Source organism: Homarus americanus, unplaced genomic scaffold, assembly GCF_018991925.1.
Source record: "Homarus americanus isolate GMGI-L3 unplaced genomic scaffold, GMGI_Hamer_2.0 scaffold28, whole genome shotgun sequence".
In the NCBI taxonomy this organism is placed as follows: domain Eukaryota; kingdom Metazoa; phylum Arthropoda; class Malacostraca; order Decapoda; family Nephropidae; genus Homarus; species Homarus americanus.
This window is the reverse complement of record NW_024742238.1, coordinates 5,516,835-5,525,720: the sequence shown is the minus strand read 5'-3', so window position 1 is coordinate 5,525,720 and position 8,886 is coordinate 5,516,835. Positions and strand designations below refer to the sequence as shown.

At 41.9% G+C, this 8,886-nt stretch overlaps 1 long non-coding RNA gene across 1 annotated transcript; it reads left to right on the top strand.

Annotated features, from left to right (window-relative positions):
* Positions 1-8,141: 8,141 nt before the first annotated feature.
* Positions 8,142-8,884, top strand: LOC121876589. Its single transcript, XR_006090780.1, has 3 exons — positions 8,142-8,157; positions 8,432-8,560; positions 8,783-8,884. It is a non-coding gene; the product is annotated as an uncharacterized LOC121876589 (long non-coding RNA).
* Positions 8,885-8,886: the final 2 nt, after the last annotated feature.

The following is an 8,886-nucleotide window of genomic DNA, read 5'->3' as shown; positions in this document are numbered from 1 at the left end:
TCAAGAAACGCTCAACACACTAACCCTCTCGGCTCTCTCTGATCATCACCACGACCTCATCTGTAAATTTGGTGAGAAGTTTCTTCACCATCTTCGACACTGGCTCCTACTACCACCCGGGGTCTATCGTCTGCGAATTGCTATTTGGCACCACAACCGCATCCAGCCCATACGAGCACGTACTGATCGCTATAAGAACAGCCCAGTCCCAACCATTGTAAAAATTATCAACAACTCGTAATCAACCAGTGTATTCACTCCCAGCCAATCTTACCTTTTTGCACTGTCACTATATTGAAATGTCCTGTAGTATAACCTTCTCCACCTAGTTATTATATATCATATTTATGACCTGTGCCCGGGTGGGCTAATGCCCGTAAAAAAAGAAAAGAAAAAAGAAGAATTAATACTTGTATAATATTTGTCAATCAAGAGACCCATTCCCCAATTATGTAGCTGTATATTTCAATAAACCGTTAATTATTATTATTATTATTATTATTATTATTATTATTATTATTATTATTATTGTTATTATTATTATTATTATTATTATTATTATTATTACACACACACACACACACACACACACACACACACAGATATATTAAAAAAAGCTAATCGTCTAAAATGGTCCCCCCCTCTAAAATAAACAACAAAAACATCCTCACAAAGAAAACGATTCCATTAGGTAGGATGTGAGGGCGGTGGACGGGATGTAAGGGCGGCGGGCGGGATGTGAGGGCGGTGGGCGGCAAATGTGAAAGCTCTCTCGCCTCACCAGTCCTTTCCTCCTCCAAACTCTGTTATTGTTTGTGACAGAATAGCCCATGTTTCCCCGCCACGCCATAAAGGTCCACTGTGTTCTAATGCAACCCGATAATATTTTAGGACTAATGGTCATGTAAGATAAGGGTGATTTTGGCTGAGAAGTGTGCGCATGTTGATTCGTCTTTGTTCGGAGGTTTGCTTACACTGTGGAGGCAAGACGGTGAGTGGCTGAGCGCATTACGGTACCAGTATTAATATTGGTCTGGTTGACAGCTGGGACAATGGATCGTTGTCGTATTTATTCCAACAATGATATACTTAAGGAGACATTTTAACTTTTTATAAACACTTTACACACGACTACAAGCAGTAAATAAACGACCCACACCCTAAAAAAAAAAAAATAACATTGGAACCACAACGAGACACAACGGATCATGGAGGAAGATTTTTAATGCTTCTGAGTTTTACAAATTTTTTTTTTTTATGCCTCTGGAAAAATATCCCAAAGAATACGGAAGGAGGAATTTGAGTGGGCAAGAGTCTGTCCATTCTGAGAGATGCGATATATACTGTGTTTCTGGAGGGGGGGGGAGGGGAGGAGAGAGAGGGGAGCTTTTCTTTGTTGGGGAGATGGAAAATATGAAGATACATGTTAGTGGAATTCTCTCTCCCTCTCCTCTCCATCTCCCTCTCTCTCTCCTCCATCTCCCTCCAACCCTCCTCTATCCCTCCCTCTCTCACTCTCTCCAACTTTCTCTCCCTAAAAGACCCCCTTCATCAACCCTTTCTTCCTCCTACCCTCCACCTCTCCCACTCTCTCCTCCAAACCCCTCCCTCCCTCCAAACCCTTTACCTCCCTCCAAAACCCCCCATTCCTCAACCTCCAACCAACCTTCCTTCTCAACCCCCTAACCAACCCTCCCTCCAAACCTCCAAAACCCTTCAAAACCCTTCAAACCTCCAACCTCCCTCCTGGTGTATCGAATGGCCATCATAAGCAATCACTTTGGAGGAGAGACACACGGACGCTCCTGGTCCTGAAAGGTTGGTTCGACTGTCTGGTAAAAAAAAACCTCAATATTTTACAACGACAAAATGTAAAAAAGTATTTGTTAAAGAAATATCTAATATTTTAATGTCTTTGTAAATATCTGTTACCTTATTATTATTTATTTTATTTATTTAATTATTTATGTAATTATTTGTTTTTGGGATTATTTATTTATTGTGATGTTACTTGATTTAACAACAACAAAAAAACACTCTTATTATGTCTGTGTTAGGTGAAGTTAAAAGAGATAAGAGAGATAAGAGAGATAGAAGAGATAGAAGAGAATAAGAGAGATAAGAGAGATAGGAGAGATAGAAGAGAATAAGGGAGATAAGAGAGATAGGAGAGATATAAGAGAATAAGAGAGATAAGAGAGATAGAAGAGATAAGAGAGATAAGAAGAGAATAAGAGAGATAGAAGAGATAAGAGAGATATGAGAGATAGGGGAGATAAGAAGATATAAGAAGAGAATAAGATAGATAAGAGAGATAAGAAGAGAATATGAGAGATTAATTTCCATGAGCCATATCTTGTTGTTGTTGTAAAAGACTAAATATTATCTTTGATTTTTTTTATCTATAACATAACGAATATATAAAACTGTTATATATACTGTTGAGATTTATAGAGAGGAGGGGAAGGGGAGGAAGGGAGGAGGGAAAGGAGGGGTAGGGGGAAGGAACGGGAAGGAAGGGAAAGGGGTAGGAAGGGGGAACGGAAGGTGATGAAGGGAAGGGAAAGGGAAGGGGACCAAAGGGAAAGAGAAGACAGGAGAAAGGAATAGGAAGGAAAGAGGAGAGAGGGAAGGGAGAAGAGAGGTATTTACAATGATCTTTACCATATATCTACTCTGTGACTCTACCTGTATCTTAATTAACTTCCACACACTCTTTCCCACACAACACCACCCACACCACACCCCTGCACACCACACTCCACACACGAGATCCATCCAAATTTCACAACATCAAATGTCTTATAGTTATTAAAAAAAAATCTAAAAAAAAAATAAAAAAAATTAAAACACCTTCAACACATTAGAGAAAAAAAATATGAAAAAAAATATCCTTGGTAGAGAGAAAGAAAGAGAGACAGAGAGACAGCGAGAGATAGAGAGAGAGAGACAGGGAGGGTGGGGGGAAAAAAGATGATATCTCTCATTCTAAAGAGACAGGCGTGAGACGGGTAGGATAGAGTCGGCCTGTCAAGGAAAATTCTTTAATGTCCATTGATAGAGCTGGGAAAGAACCCGACCAGCCTTTGATAACACCAACACCACAAATAACACACATACTAATTTGCAATGAGGGAGGAAGGGGGTAGGGAGGGAGAGAGGGAGAGAGAGGGAGGGAGGGAGAGGGAGGGAGGGAGGGTATAGGAGGGTGAAGGTGTCATGTCATCTCTCTCTTCCGTCAATGCTATACCCTCCTTCCTCTCTCTCTCTCCCTCTTTCTTTGCTCCTTCTCTTCTCTCCTTGTTCATCATGTTTTCTCTCCTCTCTCCATCTCTCTCTCTCTCTGTTTATTCCCTTCCCTCTTCGTCTTTCTTTATTCCCTTCCTTCCTATCACCTCATTCTTTCCTTCTATCCTTCCTTCATCTCTCATTTCTTTCTCCTTCCCTCCTCCCTCCCATCCTCCTTACCCCCTCCCTACCCCCCCCCTCACGTCTCTCATCTTATCAAGAGGAGGGAAGCTTGTAGACGTGTGTGTGTCGTACATCTGTCGGTAACCTGTCGGAGGGGAAGAAGGAGGAGGAAGAGGAGGAGGAGGAAGAGGGGAAATAAGGATGAATGACATGTCGTTGGTAGTGACTTTTTCCCCTCACTCTTCCTCCTCGTCTTCCTCCTCTACCTCTTCCTCCTCCTACTCCCACTTCTCCTCACTCCTCCTCACCACCATCACCACCACCACCACCACCACCCCTCCCACCCCCACCACCACCACCACCACCACCACCACCACCACCCCCTCCCCCACCACCACCATCATCACCACCCCCCCACCACCACCAACACCTCCCCCACCACCACCACCTCCCCCACCTCCCACCACCATCATCATCACCACCTCCCCCACCACCACCACCCTCCCCACCACCACCACCACCACCACCACCACCACCACCACCACCACCTCACCACCACCACCCACCTCCCCCACCACCACCATCACGCCTCCACCTCCCCACTACCACCAACACCCTCCCCACCACCACCACCTCCCCACCTCCCCCACCACCACATCATCACACACCTCCCCCCACCACCACTATCATCACCACCATCACCACCATCATCACCACACGCCTTGGCCGTGCTGACAAATTGACGCTTTGGAGGGAGAGAGAAAAGGAGAACATTATTATAATTAAAACAAGACTCCTCCTCCTTCACTCCCTTCACCCCCTTCACTTCCTTCACCCACCTCAAAGAGGGATTACTTTGGTTGGCTGGAGAGGAAGAGTGACATGTCGGCTGGTGGGATTACACACCTTCACTATCACCACACTGGGGATTGTGTGTGTGTGTGTGTGTGTGTGTGTGTGTGTGTGTGTGTGTGTGTGTGTGTGTGTAGGAGGTGCTGTGAAGGTAGAGGTTTATAGGACTCTTCTTCTCTCTTCGTAGGGTCTAGGATTAATGCGTGTCCAGGATAGGTTACGTTACGTTAGGTGTTACGCTAGTTAGGTTGGGGGTAATTACTTTGGGCTAATTAAGTCAGGTTAATTACGTAATCGGGTAATTGGCATGGAGGATCCTTAGTGTTTGTTTGTTTATTTGTCTGTTTGTTTGTTTGTGTTGTTCAGACGGAGGTGATTAAGACTGAATGTATTTTCCCTAATCAATCATAATTAACGCATTAAGATCATTAAATAACCATCAACAGTTCCCTAAGTACATTTACCTCATTCCTCATTCTTTTAATTATCTTTTATATTCATTAATTAACTTAACTTTATTATCTCTATATTTTCTTCACTAATTACAAATACTAATAACACAATTAAAAGCCATAAACTCTTCACAACTTAGTAATTAAATATGTTACTTAATCTTCTTCGTTAATTACCAAGTTGAAATCCCAGACCAATTTAAAGTAATTAGTATACGCCCCCACCTGAGACACGACACAGGTAATTATAATATCATTTAATTTTAATATATTACCTCCAAGTTAATGATCTACCTGTGTTTAGTCAATTTTTTTTCTATTTTATTCTTCTATTTGTAGTCTATTACCTATTGTATTCTTTGTCTTGTTTATCACTAGTGTCTATTGTATTTTGTATATATCTATTGTGGATGGAAACGGATTTGTAAACAATCTCTCACGAACGCTTTACTAAATTTAATGGATTTGGAAATATGGTCTCAGGAACGTATAATCTAAACGGTGGTTATTAATGGATTTGTAAAGTACCTCGCACGAAAGCCAATAATAAGACTCGATATAACGTAAAGTAAACTATCACGAACGATAAGAAAAAGAAGAATGTTATTTAGGGTCTCACGAACACACGTAACTAGACTGTGCATGGATATCATCGGATTTATAAACACACTCTCACGAACACAAACATACAAGAACCTTCACACCCCCCCCCCCCCACCCGGCAGCAGAGAGCTCCGGGCGAGGCTGGGAGAGGAGGGGGATCTTCCTACCTAGCGAGTCACCTTCTATACGGAGGAAATACAAAAATAAAATCAAGGAGAAAATTCATTACTAGGATTCACAACAACAAAAGCCAAGCATACTTACCTGTACGAGGGCGTCTGAGGTGAGGGGACTGCCACCCTTAACACGAGGGGAGATAAAGGCCAACTTAGACCCTTCTAGACGCCTGTGGGATGGGTCTATCTTCACATTAGCACCAGTCTAACGTAATATCAACAGATGAGGACTTGAGGTGTAGACTGCTGGCGGTGTTTCCCGACAATCCTACCAGAGAAATCGACTCAGAAAACAGGAAAACTATATACGACATAACCCCAAAGATCTTATACCTATCAGGAACCAATATAAATAAACAAAAGACAATCACCATGTCAACAAACCACAGGTGAAGGTGTACGTAAGGAAAACGTCTCTTGCTTCTCTTGGTAATTAAGACGTGTAAGCTAATGGCCGGAGATTATCGCACAGCGGGCGTCCTGGCTGGTGGCAGGAGTGAATATTACTTTAGCAACAACAAAGACTCGTGTAAGGATCAAAGGAGTGTCGTTGTATTGTCTGTGAGGGTGAGGGAGGAGAGGGTGTAGCCGGTGGGTGAGGGAGGAGGGGGTGTAGGCGGTGGGTGAGGGAGGAGGGGGTGTAGGCGGTGGGTGAGGGAGGAGGGGGTGTAGGCGGTGGGTGAGGGAGAGAGAGAGAGAGGGAATGAGTGTGGGTTTTGAGGAGGTGAGGGAGTGAGAGGGAATGAGTGTGGGGTATGAGAGAGAGGGAGAGGGAAGGAGTAAGAGGCAGGCACGGGGCAAGGGAGTGAGAGAATAAGGGAGACGAAGAGGAAAAGGAAGAAGAAAGGGAGAGAGAAAGAAGATTAGGGAGAGAAAGATGAAAGTTTCCTCACCTCATGAATATTAAGTGAGACTCACAGGGAAGGGTGAAGGATAGGTGGTGGGTAGGAGAGAGAGAGAGAGATAATATGTGTACAACTTTTGTCTTCATAACACACACACACACACACAGGAACGACCTCTTAGGAATTCAGTAATTAAGACAAATTAATCTTTTCAAACATTGTTGTATAAAGTCGAACTGACGACAGACAGACAGACAGACAGAGAGATCTAAGAAATTAAAACATATTATGACGCTGTCTATAAACTGATTAAGATACATTCTGTCTGTCTGTGTGTCTGTCTCTCAGCCACTAGTACACGTACACATCTCTACTAGTACACGGAGGCAGTAGTAACAGGTAGTAGGCAGCTACTAAACAGGGAGGTACTGCCGCCTGGGAAGATATTGGAAGCATAATGTATTGTCTAATGGTAGACCCTGCTGCCATATAGCATCACAAAAACTGTGACCAAGTCCCAGGTTGCTGATATGACTTTCTGCCTCATTTACACACAATTGAAGGGTCTCAATTGTTTCTCTTACTATTGACAACACAACATACTGTATATTGTTTCTCACCTTTGATCTTTTTTTTTATTCATTTGTGGTCCTTTATTATTATTATTATTATTATTATTATTATTATTATTATTCATCATCATCATCATCATCATCATCATCATCATCATCATCATCATCATCATCATCATCATCATTATTAATATTATTTCGCCATCATAAAGACACACATCAGTACAGACAAAATATTCTTATAAGTACATTCATATAAATTCATATACTAACTGCACTATGTAGATAACAATTTGTATTACCAATTTATATGAAAGTATCGCCACCATTGTGTATTATATAATTTACATCGATCTATATGAATACACTATACTAATACCTACATGTATATAAATTCCTACATTGTGCGTTTATGTGTACAGTAGCTTGTAGTATACATAAGTGATCTTCCTCTGTACTTTCTATTATATCATTTTAACTATTATTTAGAGTGATAGAACATATAAACACTCAATATAAACATCGAGAAGCTAGTAAACAAAACATAAAAGTTATCCATTAAATAATCGTTTTCTTTGGTTTATATTTTATCCGTTTTCTGTTACACTATTTGACGTAAACTAAAATAATAGTAATAAAAATGATAATAAAGAATAATAATAATAATAATAATAATAATAATAATAAGAAGAAGAAGAAGAAGAAGGAGAAGAAGAAGAAGAAGGGGAATAAAAGAAGAAATTACATAAAGTTTCGTCTACCCTTTACCCAAATACAATTAAAAAATCTTACCTGTTCTGATATTCGCTGACCTTTTTACACAGGCAGGTATAGCACTGTCTTGGCCCGCACTAATATGACTTGGCCTAGTGATTACCGATAACTTTTGTCAGGTCATATTTAATAAGTGGGTGATGGACCGGTGTTTAGCTGAGTTAACTTTTGCTCATGATAGTTGTACCTTGTAATTTTCTCTCTGTCTCTTTCTGTGTCTCTGCGTCTCTCTGTCTTCATGTCTCTCTATCAGTTTCTCTTAAAATAATAATAGTAACAACACCTGTACGTAAATATCTTCATACAGATATTGGGAAAAAACGACCTTGATTCTCATTGGTCGGTTATGGGATGATCTGATAATATGGACCAATCAGTGAACTTTTCCTTCGGTCGGGTTCCTCCTGGGGGTTATATAAAGAGCTCGGGAGGGGCGTGTCCTGGGCTCATTCCTGTCCCGTCTGTTGCCTAGGTAAGTACTCTCTCTCTCTCTCTCTCTACGTCCCATAAATGTCACTCCAGCAAAAGTTTTCTCAATGTCCTCATATTACGGTTCAAGATAGCAGCTTAGCGGTTGTATTAGTGAAGTGATTATTATTTAAGTTTTATTGTTTAACGTCAGAGTGTGCGTGATGGTGAGAGAGAGAGAAAGAGAGAGAGAGAGAGAGAGAGAGTGAATAGACAGTTAAATTGACAGATAAACAGACAGTACATTCATATATCATCTACTTTCTATTCCCTTCCAGTTACGACTTAGATTGGAACGACCTGAAGCCAAAAACGACCCTCTATGACGACCATGGCGCTGCTGGGGGTACTACTACTAATCGGGGTCGTTCCTGTAGTAGTCGTGGCCAGCTTGACTCCTTCTACAGGTAAGTAACAAGCTCCTGGTCTCAAGTACATGTTTTGTTGACGTTTTGGTTAGGTTAGGTTAGGTTGACGTGTGGAGACGTGTTTAGTGGCTTCATTCTTAAGACTGTGGGCATCCGTTTGAACCCCCCAGGAGAGGAGATGTCTCTCTCTCTCTCTCTCTCTCTCTCTCTCTCTCTCTCTCTCTCTCTCATACCATACTCATTTGGTTATTGTCTTCACAGGAGGAGGGGAGGTGCTGGCGGAAGCGGGAGGAGCGGTTGAGGCGGTGCTGGTGGAGGTGGGAGGAGCGGTTGAGATGCTGGTGGAGGCGAGGGGAGCGGTTGAG